This window comes from Cryptotermes secundus, unplaced genomic scaffold, assembly GCF_002891405.2.
Source record: "Cryptotermes secundus unplaced genomic scaffold, Csec_1.0 scaffold6030, whole genome shotgun sequence".
NCBI classification, from domain to species: Eukaryota; Metazoa; Arthropoda; class Insecta; order Blattodea; family Kalotermitidae; genus Cryptotermes; species Cryptotermes secundus.
In genome coordinates, this window is record NW_019723978.1 from 27,910 (window position 1) to 36,642 (window position 8,733).

Genomic DNA, 8,733 nt, shown 5'->3' on the forward strand with positions numbered 1-8,733 from the left:
AGCAGCTGCGTGGGTAACGTGATCTTTTCTGTTTACAATAAACTTGCTTTTTAGAAGGCCGAGGGCTGAGACTCTAATGCTATCTCAGAAGTCTTCTTTATTGATGATTCGTATGAAAAATTTGACTAATATGTATGATAGTCTAAAATTGACTCTCGGAACATGCTTCCTAACATGGCGCCTTCTCTACGTGTATGGGTTCGACATCTCATTCACCGTACAAACTGCCACGACTCATTCGCTCCTGCCGAAAATCATAATTCATTACATTAGTCCTGGTTGTTCGGACCCCCCGGGTTTCATTGGCATTTGAGTACACATAAATATTAGTCAGTGATATTCTAGCCAGATATAAATTAATCAGTGCACAAACAGGATTTTCATATTGGTTTAAAGTTGCAGCTGTTTCCGGAAAGAAGTATTATCATAGACAATAAGATATAAGGAATGCGAAAGGGAAGTTTGAGTCGTAATATATTATTTGCGATCGTAATATATGCAGTGCACATTACTTCCTTATTTACGTGATCATTCCAATTATACATTTAAAATGGAACATTATGTTACGTTTGTCAGTAGAGAGTTTTCTCCATCTTCCTTATCTTTACAATCTGCTTTTTCATTTTTCGGTGTATAAGTGAATCAATGGTAGAGACCAAGGTTCAAAACAACAAAATCCCACTGACGGTGGAGCAGAAGACAAAATCTTTCGGAATATGTGGTGGAATATATAGCCGAATTGAGTCTCCTATTCATTCTGTCATGAGTCTCAATTTAACTCGATACTGTTGATGCAAAATAATCTAACACTGCCAAAATCTGAATGGACCTGCACTTTAATTGTTCCCCGAATCTTGACGGAGAGATCTGAATGTATTTCAATTTCTCAGCGTTTATTTTTACCCCAGCTCAACCGGTAGCGACAATTGGAATTTCTTTCGTCTTTCATAGAATTTTTATTTTCTCCAGATATCTTAAATTGTCAGCATAGTCGTCTAGCTGACTTATCGCGTTCAATTTCAGTGGGTTATGGATTCCATGGACCTTCATAATGGTTCAAAGTAAATGCAGTTGAAAAGCAATGCTGATGCCATGACCACTACTTCATTTTGAAGGTGCATTTCAGAAACAGTCTCCCATACGTAGGGCGAGGGGGCTGATAATAGGGAGCAATGAAATATAATGACTGATAGGTGCTTGCTCTGTTGCAGAATCTCTGGAAAGTGTTCCCTTCGTCAGTATTACATCGCCACAGGTTAGCATGAGCGAGCCACCGAAGCCAGAGTCTAGAAGCGTCGAGAGCAATCAGTCTCTTGGGAGCAGTGTGGGAAAGATCATCCAAGATCTAGACCATGTCAGCAAAGATTCCGTGGTCCGCACATCGAACGTCGAATCGCAAATCAGCGGCCATGACAAGAAGGTAGGCATTTGGCTTCACAATGTATCAGTGACAGAATGAGAACGCGATTACTTTGAAAATTAAACTGCGTTAACATCTGATTTGAAAACTGCAACATATATGTTTAAGTATTTATGTGAAATGAAATTCAAATTTAGGAGACTCAATGCTTTCATAGAATATTTTGGGAAGCAAAATTCTCTACTACCACTGCGCTATTACATATAATTTTTCTCTTAATTTCTTACTTACAATTAAAAAAAAACATTATTTTTTATTGTAGCTTGAAAAGATCGATTCACATGCAGGAAATTCTAACCACTGTATTTGTGACTCAAACTAATATCTGATTCTTGGAGTTCCGAAGAAGAAGCTGCTACGTTAAATAGATTACCTTGTTCAGAAAGGTGCAAAAATTCATATATAGCTTTGTGTTTCCGATGCAAAGCCAAATACAAAGATCGTGTGCATAGACTCTTCAGCTGGTGCAGAAGAAAACCAAATTATACGAAGATTGTAAGCATGTTCATCATTCTCAGCATGTTTCGTAGGACTGACAAACGTTGTTAGCTGATGAAGGAACGTGAATTCACCTTTCCATTACATTTAAATTATTCTCTTTCGCGTATCAGATACTAGCTCAGGCGGTAGAGCAACGGGCTAAAAGAGCTGAGGCATGGGGCAAGATATTTTATTCTACCCCACAGCCTCATACCGGCTGTACTCCACTCCTCGAGAGTAAATTGGCCGGGGTTCGAGTTTGTTTACCTTACAGTCACGCCCAAGTCCACATAAGGACGTGTCGGTACAACAACGAGAAACTAATGATAAGACGACAGAAAATGAAACAAAACTACTCAATATTAAGAATGAAAATTTCCTTCAGATTCAACCCCAGCTTTATCCCAGTTGTTCGTGTTGTAGTAGTCAGAGTTTGAGCGTAACAGTCTACTATAAATCTATCCTTAGCTAGTGTAGTTTTGACCACACCGTTTCCACATCTTCAACCATGTCTCCTTATTGTCTGTGGAATGAACTCAGGAAAGTGTTGTTCTGCAAACTCAATGTGGTGGGGTTCAGTCCATACACATCCTGAGCTTTTATTCCCGTCCTCCTAATGATGCTTCTGAACCAGTAGTTCTGAAAATTCAATCCTGATTTGCAGATGATTTCTCAGTCCAACATTACAATAGGAGAAGCAGCTGTTCCATATTTTTTTTGACCGACATAATGAAAGATTATCGTTTGGTAGTAGAGTGCCCCCTCTTCTTCAGAAATTGAAATGCTAGTTAGATTACAATAGACACTATCTTCAATTCTCATTGTGCCACTGTACTCCACAAGAGCTTGCAAACATCCTTTTACTCCCTTACACGATCAGACTTCCGCAGTTTCTGAATCGTGTACTGTCAACAAAACTGACATCTTATTTGTTCTTCCAGCATATTACACGAAGTTTCCGTTGCTGGTAAGCCAGCATGTTCCCCTTTTTCAGATATTTGTGCTATGGAGCATATCAGTCTTCATTCCTGTTCAGCGAAACAGTGCCATAGCTTTGTTTCATTTCCATTGAGTGAGTCAGGCATTTTGGGGGTAAGAATATGAACTATAAGTTGTCAGACATTACCTGTTCCCTTTATCAGAGACAAAGGAGGAAATTCCTTGCAACTCTTACACAGTAAGGCTCTGAAGAAAACAATGCTGCACCAGATGTACCCTGTCCTTGACTCACAAAGCAGACAGGTTTCACTCTCAATGTACAAATTGTCAGAGGAAGTAGCCAGTAGCAAGGCCTTAAGATTGGGTGCAGCAGCTGATTTGTCAGTACTGTGGTCACAGAAATGCAGGAAGATTTTTAGATGTACATGGAGCAAAGAAAGGAAAACATAGGTAAAAATTCTGCCTTGTTTCAATACCACTACAATGTAGGTTTTCCCCTCAGATTGTTGGAGAGTCATGAGTGCAAGAAACACAAGCATCCCACTAATGTGTGTAAAATGACAGTCTTTGCACACTGCTTTTGGTATAAGACTTGGAGGTCGATCTGTAATCTATGAGACGCAATGGCGGTTTATAAGTAATGAAGCACAATAAATCAAATGTAACATCCGGTCAGGAGTTTGTGCCATGTTACAGAGATCATATGTAGTGATTCCTGAGACCCCAGTGTTAAACCTGCAACGTAGTTCTCTGGCCACACAAAACTGCTGTTAACAAGGTGTCCATCTGTGACCATCACAGTCATGATTAGGAAAACACCACGTGTGCTGTGACACATCTCACAATCTAATATCCCAGAACTTCCATCATGGAACGGGGTGTTATGAGAAAAACTTCGGACATAGCCATCAGGGCCAACACCTTTACACATGAGTATCTTGTCCATGGTAAATTCAAATGAACTTAGTTTGACTTGACAGCAGGATATAACAACGCAGGAAATCTGAATGGATTCAGTTTCGAATGCCTGCTTAGCACAGGGGCCTTTCTGACGTGGCCCCGGTTACTCTTCCCATTTCCAGATGGATTTTCTCATCTCCATATTGATTGCTGAGAGGCTATTCTTGTTTTCCACTGTTGAACATGATGTCAAATTCTCGTCTGGGCTATAATTGCTGCCTTCCTACCAAGTGCCCTGCTCATTATGACATATAATATCTAGGGTTCATTACATTAAAATTTTCTCAAGTAGGACAAGTTGCTCCTAATTCTCTCGTAGACTGCTAAAAAGTACACTGGGATGCCATATAGCATTGCATAGCATAGAATACCTGACTCCAGCTGTTTCTAAATCTTTTACAGAATTCTTACCTAACAATGACCTGGCATTCATGCATCATGTGACAATATTGTAAATCTGCATTGTACGAGCCATTAATACTACCATCATGAAACACTGACACAGGAACTTGTGGAGGGTGCAGCCCATATATCACGTAGTGTATGATCCTGAAGTTTTGAACAGATACAGATCTTCCAAATTGTGCACCTTCTGTTAAAGTGGTTTCTACTTTTTAATCCCCTATTTTAAATTAATTATTATTTAGTTAAATGACAATGAATCTCAGGTTTGCTGCATCCACATGTCACTGTAGTTCTGCCAGTAATATGGACATTCATTATAATATTGGCTAGTGGAATTCCACATAAGAAGGCCATAGTACCCACAAAACTGGATATTGATTCTAAGATGAAAGGATAGCTCACTGATAAGGATAGAGAAATAAAATTCCTGAAGAAGGAGAGGGACAGGGAGGTAGCAGCACTCAAGGGACATTTCAATGTATAAAATATTTCTCACACAAATATCTTGAGAAAGTAAAAATGTTTGCTTCTTTATGTGATAACGCATGTGACTCTCCATCACATTTATCCTCTTTGTAGCATAATGAATTCTATCTGTGACCCTAACATATGAGTTTACAAAGAGGAACGCGATCCTCATTTTAACAAGAGGGACAGGGAGGATCCATCATTTAAATTGCACCTGTTCCCCATAATATAACTATCTTCCAGCTCCCTTATAATAAACTTGAAGACTGCTAGACATTGCACTCTTGAACGTGATACCACCAAACAGACCATCATATAAATCTGAGGATGGAGTAATTTCTTGGTGACATCTTTCTTATCTTCATTACTTCATAGTCCCATGGCGATGATCCTCAGGAATGCATCATTCAGACGTCACTGTATTTGTGCCAGTAATATTACTTCGATAAGCTGATTTGTGTTTCATTACAGTCATGCAGATTTTCAAACGCATCAGTACAAACATAACAAGAAGCAATGCAACCGCAGAGTCAACTGAAGAGACTTGATGATCCTCAGGAATGCATCATTCAAACATCACTGTATTTGTGCCAGTAATATTACTTTGATAAGATGAATTTGTGTTTCATTACAGTCATGCAGATTTTGAAATGCAACAGTACAAACACAACAAGAAGCAATGCAACCGCAGAGTCAACTGAATAGACTTGAGATTGGGATAGAAATTGGTATAAACACACACACACAGATCTGCTGAAGGTAGGAAACAATTCAATTTCTACAGTCTCTTTCACACTATTTTCCTGAGAATTTTAATTTATAATCTCCTTTATAAGATACACATTTGAATTTCCTTCTAATTCAACCTCAACTTTATCCAAATGATAACCATCCCACACTTCCAATAAATTCATTTATCCGAATTATTATTACAGCAGCTGATGTACAATATTCATGAACAGTAAACAAGTTTAGGAATTAAAACAGATACCAAACCAGGACGACTTAATCAATGTAGCTTCTTGAACTCGAAGTCTGAGCACTGACATACTGTCTTTGTAATTTAATCCATTATGGTGTCAATTAATATTAATGCTTATGTACCCTGTCTTTGACTTAAAAAGCAGACAGATTTTTACCCAGATCTGGTTTGGCGTATGATCTTGAAGTATGACTGTGTCACAGGTGTGCAGAAATCACTTTAGAAGTACAAGTCACCAGTATAATATCACTTACGGAAAGAAAGGCTTAGACAAAAATTCCATTTACTATACCACTTGAGTGCTGGCTTCCCCACTAGTTGTTGCAGAATAATGAGTGCAAGAAACAAGAAATATATCACTATTTTCTGTAGGATACCATCTTTGCACATTGAGTTTGGTGAATTGCATGCAGGTCACTCTTAAATCCATGACTCACAGGGATGATTCTGCATTTATGATTCGCAATAATTCATACAGGAAAAGTGTTAAGATTTTGTGACATGCCTCCTGATTTCACGTGAAATGCCCCATGAGCCCTTATGTAGTATTCTGGCCTTAGCAAGCTGTCCTACAAAAAGCGACCATTCTGATCACCACAGTAACTCAAGACAAAGTGTTGTGTGACAAAACTCAGCCTAATCTCCAAAAATTTCCATCAGGGGGCAGAGTATTATGAAAACGATATCTGATGTAGTCATCAAGGGCCAATGCCATTCTCCCATAGCACATTCAAGTGAACTTGGTTCTACTTGACAGCAGGGCATGAATAACACAGAAAACTGAAAGGGCTCTGTTGGATATGTACAGTTTGGTATGGTGGTTTAGCGTAGGAGTATTGGTGATATGGCTCCGATTACTCTTCCAGTCTCCAGACTTTGATGACTGCTTAGCTCTGGCTTTGCTCATGTTCATATTGACTGCTGAGAGGCCATTCTTATTTGCCACTGGTGAAACATACGACATTTAAGAAGACGTCTTTCCAAGTTCTCATGTGGGCTAAGTTTGCTGCACTCACGCCCACTGCACTGTTCGCTGCTATCCACATGTCGATTTCGGATCATATCACTCAAATGTTCTAAAGTTTCAAAAGTTGCTCTTTATTTGTCACTGGCTGCTAAACAATACACCATATAGCATTGCATAGGATACCCGATTCCAGGTCTTACGAGTTTCTATAAAGGGCCATTATGAAACAATGACACGGCTTTCAGACGTCACGAGACAATATTGTAATTTTGCATTATACTACTGGCATTATAGCTAGTAATGCCATCAACAGAGACAGAGAAAATTGTGGTGGTATATGAACCTGTATTTTTGTATCAATTCAGGACTTTAGAAATATGCAACTTTTATCTAAGTGGTTCTGCATTTTCTCGCTATATTATAAATAGCTTCATTATTATTTAGTTAGATGACAATAAAACTCAGGATTGCTGCATCCACATATCACTGTAGTTCTGCCAGTAATATGAATTTACATTAATTTACAGCCATCCGGATGTTCACATTGCGACATGACTGTACACAAAAACCCAGATTTTCATGATAATATTTAGAAACCAGAGTGATGAGGGAGAAGGAAATAGAGTGACGCAGAGGCACCGAAGAGTCAACTGGAGGTAAGGATCCCTTCTCATGCTAATTTTATGGGAACTTCAACTTGTGAGCCTCTTAATGCAATGCGCATGGACATTTCTTTGGATTTAAACACCTTTTTCCTAGTATCATAATTTATATCACTGACCCAATTGTATGAGTTCGGAAAAAAGCTCAATCCTCATTCTAACAGGATTGACAGGAGGTTCCATCATTTAAAATATGCCCCTTAATCCTCAGTGTAAATCTTCACAATTTAATATAATTTTCTTCCAACAAACTTTCAATGAGCTTGCTTAATTCACAGAAGAAATTCAGTTTAGCCTATATGGGCACTATGTTAATTCAAATGTAACAGCAAATTATTTCCAGGGGTTGAGACAATTCTTTTCTGCCCTTAGAGGGCTCTGTTATGGGCTTGAAAGATTATTAGAAGTTATTATAGGTTTTTGTAAGATTGCTTGCATAAGTGCTAATGATCGGATGGCTGTCCGGAAGCGAGAGTTGAACTCAGATCCTGATGGCAAGTCTCTGAGATTGGAGGTAGATGGCCTATAAGGAATTGTCAAACTTTAGGGTTTTTGAGGGATTAACATTTTTGCGCGTCATGATAATAAATGACAATATTTGGCACTCGGATTTGAGCAGTTGGTCTCAAGAAGTCATTCGGAGCGGATGATCTGCCAGTAGAGTCGGAATGGTGTCACAACCTTCACCATATTCTGTGACTCTTCAGGTCGCATGTGTAACTTGCCTGTGTGTCGATCACTCAGTGTTAGAGTATAAATTCAGTACATTGCTTGTCAGAATTAAATTTTGTTTCACTGATTGGTAGAATGACTATGCTGATCTGAGATGTTGACATGTTTGTTCAGTTTTGCAACTATTAGTTTAACTGGACGGAATAAGAGATATTCACACTGACCACTTGTGTTACACAGGGCGCTATGAAAGTAAATTTGGATGTACAGGTAAAGAGCAACACTGTTGCAGCAAGCCTGAAAGCTCTAGTGGCTACAGGTAAGGACCACTTCACTCTATAGTGTGAATTAGGTTCTGTCATGAAGGAAGTGGCTGATGAGAATAATAAGAGCTAGTTATCAAAGTTATTCTCCCCAAAACCTAGCCGTGATCAAACAAATGACATTGTTGTCATTTATTACTTATTAAACTATACATCAATACACAAGTTACATAGAATATGACACAAATATCAGTGTTTTCAGGATAATTAAAATGATTGAAAGCAGAACACTCTGTCAATAAATTCATTTGTGAGAGAAAATGGTGAAGAAGATTTACGTATGAGGAATAAAGTAATCAAGTGTACAAGTCTTCTATAACAACAGTCCTTTGAAATGTGTGTTATGTTAACTCGTTAATTTTTTTATGTTCTTCCAGGAATGTGCTGTAGTGAATACCTGGCAACAGCTACGTTTGTTGAGGAGGCTGACAAACCTCTTTGATAGCTTCAATGGT

General features: G+C 38.6%; 1 long non-coding RNA gene across 2 annotated transcripts; it reads left to right on the forward strand.

The window, feature by feature from the left end:
• Positions 1 to 1,182: 1,182 nt before the first annotated feature.
• Positions 1,183 to 8,733, forward strand: LOC111862240. Of its 2 annotated transcripts, none has more exons than XR_004512777.1 (4): positions 1,183 to 1,420; positions 5,307 to 5,431; positions 7,149 to 8,274; positions 8,656 to 8,733. It is a non-coding gene; the product is annotated as an uncharacterized LOC111862240 (long non-coding RNA). The 2 variants fall into 2 exon arrangements; XR_002842394.2 differs by having other exon boundaries at positions 1,187 to 1,420; positions 7,149 to 7,277; positions 8,656 to 8,732.